We start from the raw sequence: 8228 nt of genomic DNA, 5'->3' as shown, positions 1-8228 counted from the left end.
ACTTTGGGCTAGGGTGCCATGATTTCAGATCTGGACCGTTTGTGTTATCACCATTATATCTATGTTCTAGATTCTCTTGCAAGTTATATTCACCTATTACGTGTAATGATTCGTAAACCCCGGAGTGACAGTATTCGGGATACTTTCCGGTGATGAGCGTCGTTTGAGGAGTTCATGTATTCACCATGTGTTAATGCTTTGTTCTGGTTCTCTATTAAAAGGAGGCCTTAATATTCCTTAGTTTCCATATGGACCCCGCTACCACGGGAGGGTAGGAAAAAGATGTCATGCAAGTTCTTTCCATAAGCACGTATGACTATTTACGGAATACATGCCTACATTACATTTATGAACTGGAGCTCGTTTTGTATCGCCCTAGGTTATGACTGTTATATGATGAATATCATCCAACAAATCCGCCGATCCAATGCCTACAAATTTCTCTTATATTGTTCTTGCTAAGTTACCACTGTTATTTGTACCGTTACACTTGCTACAAAATCATTGCTATCATTGTTACCGTTACTATTGATGTTGCTACTACTATCAAAACCATCACATTACTTTGCTACTAATCACTTTTCCGCAGATAATTAATCTCTAGGTGTGGTTGAATTTACAACTCGGCTGCTAATACTTGCAAATATTCTTTGGCTCCCCTTGTGTCGAATCAATAAATTTGTGTTGAATACTCTACCCTCAAAAACTGTTGTGATCCCCTATACTTGTGGGTTATCAGGCATATATACAACAACAAGAACAAAAAGAGTTTGTAAAATTTTTTCTTTATCACTTTCAGTTTGTCAAGTGAATTGCTTGAGGACAAGCAATGAGTTAAGCTTGGGGGAGTTGATACGCCCCAAACATATCTACTTTTTCAAACACTTTTGCTCTTGTTTGGGACTCTAATTTGCATGATTTTAATGGAAGTAACCCAGACTGACGCTATTTTCAGCAGAATTGCCATGGTGTTATTTTTGTGCAGAAATAGAAGTTCTCAGATTGGGCTGAAAATTTACAGAGATTATTTCCAGAATATATAAAAAACATTGGCAAAGACAACTACCAGAGGGGGACCACCAAGGTGCCACAAGCTCAGGGGACGTGCCCACCCCCTAGGGCATGCCTGGTGAGCTTGTGGGCCCCTGGAGCCTCTAGCAACCCTAAGTCCAACTCCGTCAGTACCATCTCGTGGGGAAAAATCAGAGAGAATGAATCATCATGTTTTATGGAACGGAGCTGCCACCACCACCTGTCTTTATCGGAGGGCTGATCCGGAGCCCGTTCGGTGCTCCAGAGGGTGGAATTTGTTGTCGTCATCATCATCAACCCTTCTCCATCAACAATTCCATGATGCTCACCACCAGGAGTGAGTAATTCCTTCGTAGGCTTGCTTGACAGTGATGGAGTTGGATGAGATTTCTCATGTAATCGAGTCAATTTGTTAGGGCTTGATCCTAGTACCCACTATGTTCTGAGATTGATGTTGCTGTAACTTTGCTATGCTTAATGCTTGTCACCAGGGCCCGAGTGCCATGATTTTAGATCTGAACCCTTTATGTTTTCATGAATATATTTGAGTTCTTGATCCTATATTGCAAGTTGTATGCACCTACTACGTGTTATGATCCGCATACCCCAAGGTGAAAATAATTGGGATTATTTTGGTGATTAACGTAGTATGAGGAGTTCATGTATTCACTATGTGTTAATGCTTTGTTCCGGTTCTCTATTAAAAGGAGGCCTTAATGTCCCTTAGAAGTCCTTATGGACCCCGTTGCCACGGGAATGTAGGATAATAGATGTCATGCAAGTTCTTATTATAAGAACGTATGACTATATACGAAATACATGCCTACATTACATTGACGAATTGGAGCCATTGTGTATCGCTCTAGGTAGTAACTGTTATAAGATGAATGTCATCCAACATAAATATCCATCGCTGATCCAATGCCTACGTGTCGGTGCAACAAACCCTGGGTCCATTGCCCAGACTGTGCACAGGCACAAGAACAAGATCACAACACCAAGATCAGATTGAAGCACAAGAAATCAGTTCTTCGAAGGACCAACATGCAGCACAAGAGAACCAATACCAGCCAGAGGAGCAAGATATCGCTAAGGGAAAAGCCTCCCCTGCCGGGCAGGCGAGCCTGGCAAGGATAGGGATATCCCCGGAAGCAAGCCTTCGGGTCGTCCCGGCAGGCCTGCTAGGGCTTATGGAGGCTAAACTACTCCACCGCACCACCTCATCACGACGCACGTCGTCGATCAGTGCGGATTCAAGCTCCAAAGGGACTAAGTGGCTGCTATGTGCCACATGGCAGCCATTTCCTACAAAAAATACCTCCAAGCGACAGCCGTCCTGAGACGTGTCAAGCAAGCAAGCGCGAAGCTGGCAAAACAGCCCGGCAGGGCCTACCGGGCGAGCTGTGATGTGATGTCAAGCTGTGCATTTAATGTGCTCTGTCAGCCTATAGAGTTAGGTATGATAGCACTGTTTGCTATCTAATCAGTGTGTAATGACTAATTTGCCACTATGGTGACCCCTTGATCTATAAAAGGAGGCCCAAGGCAACCGAAGAAAGGGTTGGCTGATCCGGACACTCACACACCCATACGCGTGTAGCCCTTCCCGCCCGGAGGCAACCCTGCTGGGCAATTGTGCTGCTCTCACAAACATCTTTTGACCATCAATCCACCAAAGAAGAAGTAGGGTTTTACGTCTCACTGCGGCCCCGAACATGGGTAAAAACTGCCCCCGTGATCTCTGCCGTGCTGTTCCACGCTTCTCCGCTCTTTGTGCAACGTGTTATCCCCCCGCCAAACCAGAAAGGGGCTCTTGGTCCCATAGGTGGCTATGGTTTCCCGCGACATCTTTGGCTCACCAGGTAGGGGGATCACTTGCGCGAACCTAAAAGCGTGAGCAGTGCGTCATCTTCATCGCCATTTTCATCATTGACGGCTCCATCAACTATGGCGCCCAAGAAGAAGTCCGGTGTCGCAGCTCACCCGTCCACCTCGAAGGCTCCGCCACCCACGACCGCTGATGCCACGGGGAATGCAGAGGCGCACGAGGATGTGGGTGCTGCGAGGGACGCGGTCGGCGCAGGCAGCGTTGTCACCACCTCCCCCACGACCGAAACGGAAGCGGGAGGCACCGGAGGAGAGAAACATCAGCAACATCCCAGCGGCCATGCTCCACGAGGTACGAACGAAGGAGTTATTCCATCTGTATCTCTTCCCCTCGACGAAGGGCATAGCCGCAATGGTGGCAACCGGTCTGGGGCGAATCGCGACCCTCCGGCCGCCCACGCCACGGGCGCGACCATAGGGCGCGGGCCTCCTCCGGAGCGAGTTGACCCAACTACTGTGCCCAATGGAGCCGCTGGCCCTCAAGCGCCTTCACCACGTCACCATGCCATCCAAGCGGCTGATTCTCAACAGCAAGGGCGCGTCGCAGTCACCGTCGGCACCGTCAGAAGCCGGACGATGATGCGGTCTATGTCATCATCACCAATGCCAAGCACCACTACAGAGGCCATGACGCAGGCCCAGCTGCTGTTGAGGTTCCCGCCGGCAGCCGATCAGATGGATGAGTGGAGAGCCACCATTTAGAGTCTGATTGGCTTCGCCGAGGCTGGGGGCTCATAGCGAGCTGGCCTGCCACGGCCTCCCCAGACTACGGCAGCGGCTCGCGCTGCTGGCCGTACGGAAGGGGTCACCCCCACTATGTAGTCCCCACCATGGCAATCAGCGTGGGAGCCGCGAAATCAAGAACCCAACAACGTCTCGGAGGCCTCTTCCGACCCTCGAGCATGTCAAGGGCAACGACAAGCCCCGAAGGACAGGCGGAGGGGAGGCGCGTGTGCTGTCGTCGAGCGACGCCGCGACGACCACCACCGGACCAATGGGTGCGATGGCCCCGACGTCGACGAGCCTGCGCTCGAGGGTGGCGAGTGCCTGCCTTTCGACGTTGGGTGCCCTGCCTTCACTCATGAGCTGCGGCAAGTCCGTTGGCCATCCGCTCGCACGTTCAAGCCAGAGATACCCAAGAAGTATGATGGGAGGCTGAACCCGGCAGAGTTCTTGAGCATCTACACCATCGCCGTTCAAGCTGCCGGGGGAAGAGATGAGAAGTGTTCGCCAACTACTTCTGAAAGTGCGTTATATCAACTAGAGGGGGGTGAATAGGCAATTTTTACAAATTCGTCACTAAGGAAATTCAAGGTGAGGAATTTCCTAAGTCATGAACAGCTACCAGCGGAATAAGTACTCAGATGCAAGCATAACAGAGTAGTAACACAGCCATCATGATGAAATGAAAACAAGCACAAAGTACAAGTAGCGTGAAAACAGGATGAGCAGGCTGAAGACAAAATGACTGAAGAAATAGGATTGAGGAAATTGAGAAAGTCTTCAGTCAAAGTCTTCAAACAGTAATGGTCAAGTTCATAAACACATGAATGAGGAAATAAAAGGGTTGGGGAAATAGAACCATTAGCTTGGTGAAGACGATGATTTGGTAGACCAGTTCGAACTGCCATGACAGTTTGATTGGAGCGGCTAGGTATTTAAACCTGAGGACACATAGTCCTCACTGTATTCTCCTTCAGCTAAGATCACACAGGCCTCACCCAATCACTCGTGGTAAGTCTTCGGGTGACTTCCAAACCTTCACAGAATCAGTCACTCGGCAATCCACAATTACCTCTTGGATGCTCTAGACCATGACGCCTAACCGTCTGGACGATGCACAGTCCACACAGGAACAATCTCTTCTGTGATGCTCAATAACTTTGGGTTTGTAGGTGTTTGGGTTTGGGTTTTCCTCACTTGATGATTTTCGCTCAAAGTCCTCGGAGGATGGGATGCTATCAATGATAAGTGTCAGTTTCTCTCAGAGCAGCTAACCAACTAGTGGTTGTAGGGGGTGGCTATTTATAGCCTAGGGAGCAGCCCGACATGATAAGACATAAATGCCCTTCAATGATATGACCGTTAGGTGGGTAGATATTTTGGGACAGCTGGCGCGTAGCACAACAACGATCGGATATTTGAGTATCAAATTCCTGAGAGCTATGATGTTCCTCACTTGTAGGCAATCCGCACTGGCAAATTCCTAACTCCTCAGTGAGAACAAATTCCTCAGAGACCAGAAGATATTCGTCTCAGTTGCTGAAGAAATTGACCGAACTTGTCGGGGGAAACGACACCTATGGAATCATTGGGATCCCTTCTACGGTTGGCGGGCGCGGGGTTGTGCAAGGAGCGGATCTGGTAGTCAGCACAAAGATCGTTTTACCCAGGTTCGGGCCGCGAGGATGCGTAATACCCTAGTCCTGCTTTGGTGTATATATCTAAGTGTTCTTGAGCTCTCGAACTAGCTACGGTGCGTGTCCAGCCCCAAAGATCCGAATCCTTCTCCTGTACGCCTCGGGCCTCCTTTTATAGACAAAACGGGCCACTACAGTGGCACACAGGAGGTGGAAAGGTATACAGTGGCTAAGTTTATCCTTTGGCACCGTCGGACAAATGCATTTAATGCGCTGCCGACGTGCCCTCCTTGCTTTATCGGGGACGGCGAGGAAGCTCGTCCCAGCTGTCGCCGCCTCGCCTGGCTCCGACGCGCGTCCGAGCTGATGAGGCGTAGTAGCACCATGTTGGCTGGCTGCTGGACAGGCGCGGTGGCGGAGTCTTCACGAAGATCTGCATGCCACCACGCAGGTGCTTGCTGAGTTGGCCTGGAGACCTGTGCGCCACCACGCAGGTGCCTGCTCAGCTGGTTGGGCTGGCAGCTGTATGGGAATGGCGGTGGAGCCTTGGTAGATGTGGGTCTGGCCGTGGCCTCACGAGTGTCCTCGGCAAGGGTCTTGCCAGGGCATCGCGGTCATCCCCGGCATGGGTCTTGTCGGGGGTCTCATGGATTTCCTCGGCTAGGATCCCGCCGAGGATCGTCGTCTTCTGGTCCTCATCTGATCTTGTATGTTTATGATCTTCACAAAGATCTACATGCCACCACAGAGGTGCCTCCCGAGCCTTGGTTCCAATGTGGTTGATGGTGTTGGAGCCCTTGGCCCAAGGCTGGTGCGCTCTGCCGGCGTCGGGCAAGTTGCCCCGGCAAGGATCTTGCCGGGGCCGCGGAGGCCGCCCCAGCAAGGGCCTTGCCGGGGGAGTCCACCTCGCCCTCTTGCTCTTTTTGTCTCTGTCCTGGCGTTGCTTTGGCCGTCTTGTGCCTTTGTTTCCATCATCTACCCTGCTTACTGTGGCTGTGGGCGTGGGTCTGACTGCCCGTGCATAAGTAAAGGGGTAAAAAAGGAGAGACCCTGCTTTTGTGCACGGACAGGAGCCCCTAGGCCTAGGCCACACATAAGCGCAACGCGTTGATGGGCGGGCCCAGAACGGTGCGTGGGCAGGCGGGGCGGGATTTTACCGTAGTAATTCCTTCGCTCGCTTGCTCTGCCTCACAACCCGTGTTGAATGCGCGTCGTGGAGGGTCGTGTGTGACATGGGGGTCATGCGTGGGGCGGCCGCTGCCCTCATGCGTCACATCATGGTAAAGAGGCGGTCCGCGCCTTCCCCATAAAAAAAGGAAAACGCAGGGGCGCGGCTCATTTACTGGGTGGACTCGGGTCGTGGCCTTTGAGGCGCCCGTGCCCCACGATCACGGGGTGATAAACGGTCGCCTCATTCGTCCCCTCGATTTCTTTTGGCACGCCACGTGTCCTCCATGACTTGAAGACGGTAGGCGGTGGGCGCGGGCCTTGAATGACGAGGCGGAAAACCGGGCCGCTGCTGATTGGAGCAGCGGGTCGACCTTGATTCCCTGCGCTCCTGATGGCCGGATTGGTCGAGTGGGGCAGCCGAACCCCAACCCCGCCCCTTTATAAGAAGGGGAGGGAGGGGATGGCACCCTTCAATCTTTCACCATACGCCTCCTTTCACCTCGGCTTCTTTCTTTCTTCTGCTATGGCGAGAGGGCGCGTCGGTGCTTCGACGGTGGCAAAGAGAGTCTCTGCTCGACAGCGCGCTCCTCCTTCCCAAGAGCTCGTGACGGCGGAACCGGCCACGAGGGGAAGGGGAGGGGCGGAGCCAAGGTTGCTGTGGTGCTCGGGGAAGAGGAGGATGGGGCGGCGCACCGGCCTCACCTCCGCCAGCAGTCCCTCCCCTAATGGAGGGCCACGTCGGGGACCAGCCTCGTGAGTTCTTCATCAGGCTGCACCGGCCAGCGCGCCGTCGTCTTCGTCTCCCTACTCCATTTGCTCGGGAGATGGAGCTCGACCGGCCACAGACTCTGAGATTGCATATGAGGGGCTGCGGGAATGGTGGCAAGCGGGTTGATATCGATTTTCCCGCCCCTCGCGTCATGTATCTTCTCCGCGGATGGAAGACCTTCGCTCGTATCCACAGCCTGACGGCGGGGCTCGTTCTCTATTTCAAATTAATGGAGAACGGCCTGCTCTCCGTCAAGGTCTTTGAAGACATTGGAACTCGTCTAAACTGCTGCGTGGAGAGCTCCTCCGATGACGAAGACTCTTCCTCAAGCAGGAGTGACGAGGAGGACAGCAACAGCGACGACGAGGGTAGCGGGCGGGAGGATGACGGGTCCGACTAGTCATCGGGCACAGCGTTCCTGGGCGACGCCGGCAGCACCATCACCTGCATCGCCAGCTCCTTGAACTTCTCGTGGTCGTCGCCTTGGGCGGCTGGCGTTGGAGGGACGGGGAAGAAGAAGAAGGCGGGTGGCGGGTCGTGAAGTCGGAGTACGCGGGCACCGATGCCTTCATCGTGTATTGGCGGGCCGCTGCCTCGTCTTCCAGCTCTTCCTCCGGCACCGTCATCGCCGGCCTCCTTCCGGACGATCGCCGATATATTCTCTTGGCGTCTTCTGCTGCTCGTACCTCGCCTAGGCACTCCTTTTGCCCTTCTGCCATCTTGTTCCATTCCCTAAGTAGAGGGACAAGAAAGGGATTACGGGCCTCTTATCTCTTTTTAGTTTGTAAGCCTACGGGCCTTTGTAAGATTTAAATCTCGTAACCCCCCTGCTCATGTATGCATTCTGTATGAATTGTACTTGTTAGCAACGTATTAATGAGGAGAAGCGTGTTTGCCGGGTTTTGTTTGCGAGTGGGCGAGGGCCACGCCAAGGAGCAAGTCTTTGTTATCTTAAGATAAACACTATCCCCCGACAACAGGTCTTGCCGTCTTCCCGCTCTACAGCTCGG

The sequence above is a fragment of the Triticum aestivum genome, chromosome 7D (genome assembly GCF_018294505.1).
Source record: "Triticum aestivum cultivar Chinese Spring chromosome 7D, IWGSC CS RefSeq v2.1, whole genome shotgun sequence".
Taxonomy (NCBI): Eukaryota; Viridiplantae; Streptophyta; class Magnoliopsida; order Poales; family Poaceae; genus Triticum; species Triticum aestivum.
Note: the sequence above shows the minus strand (reverse complement) of the source record.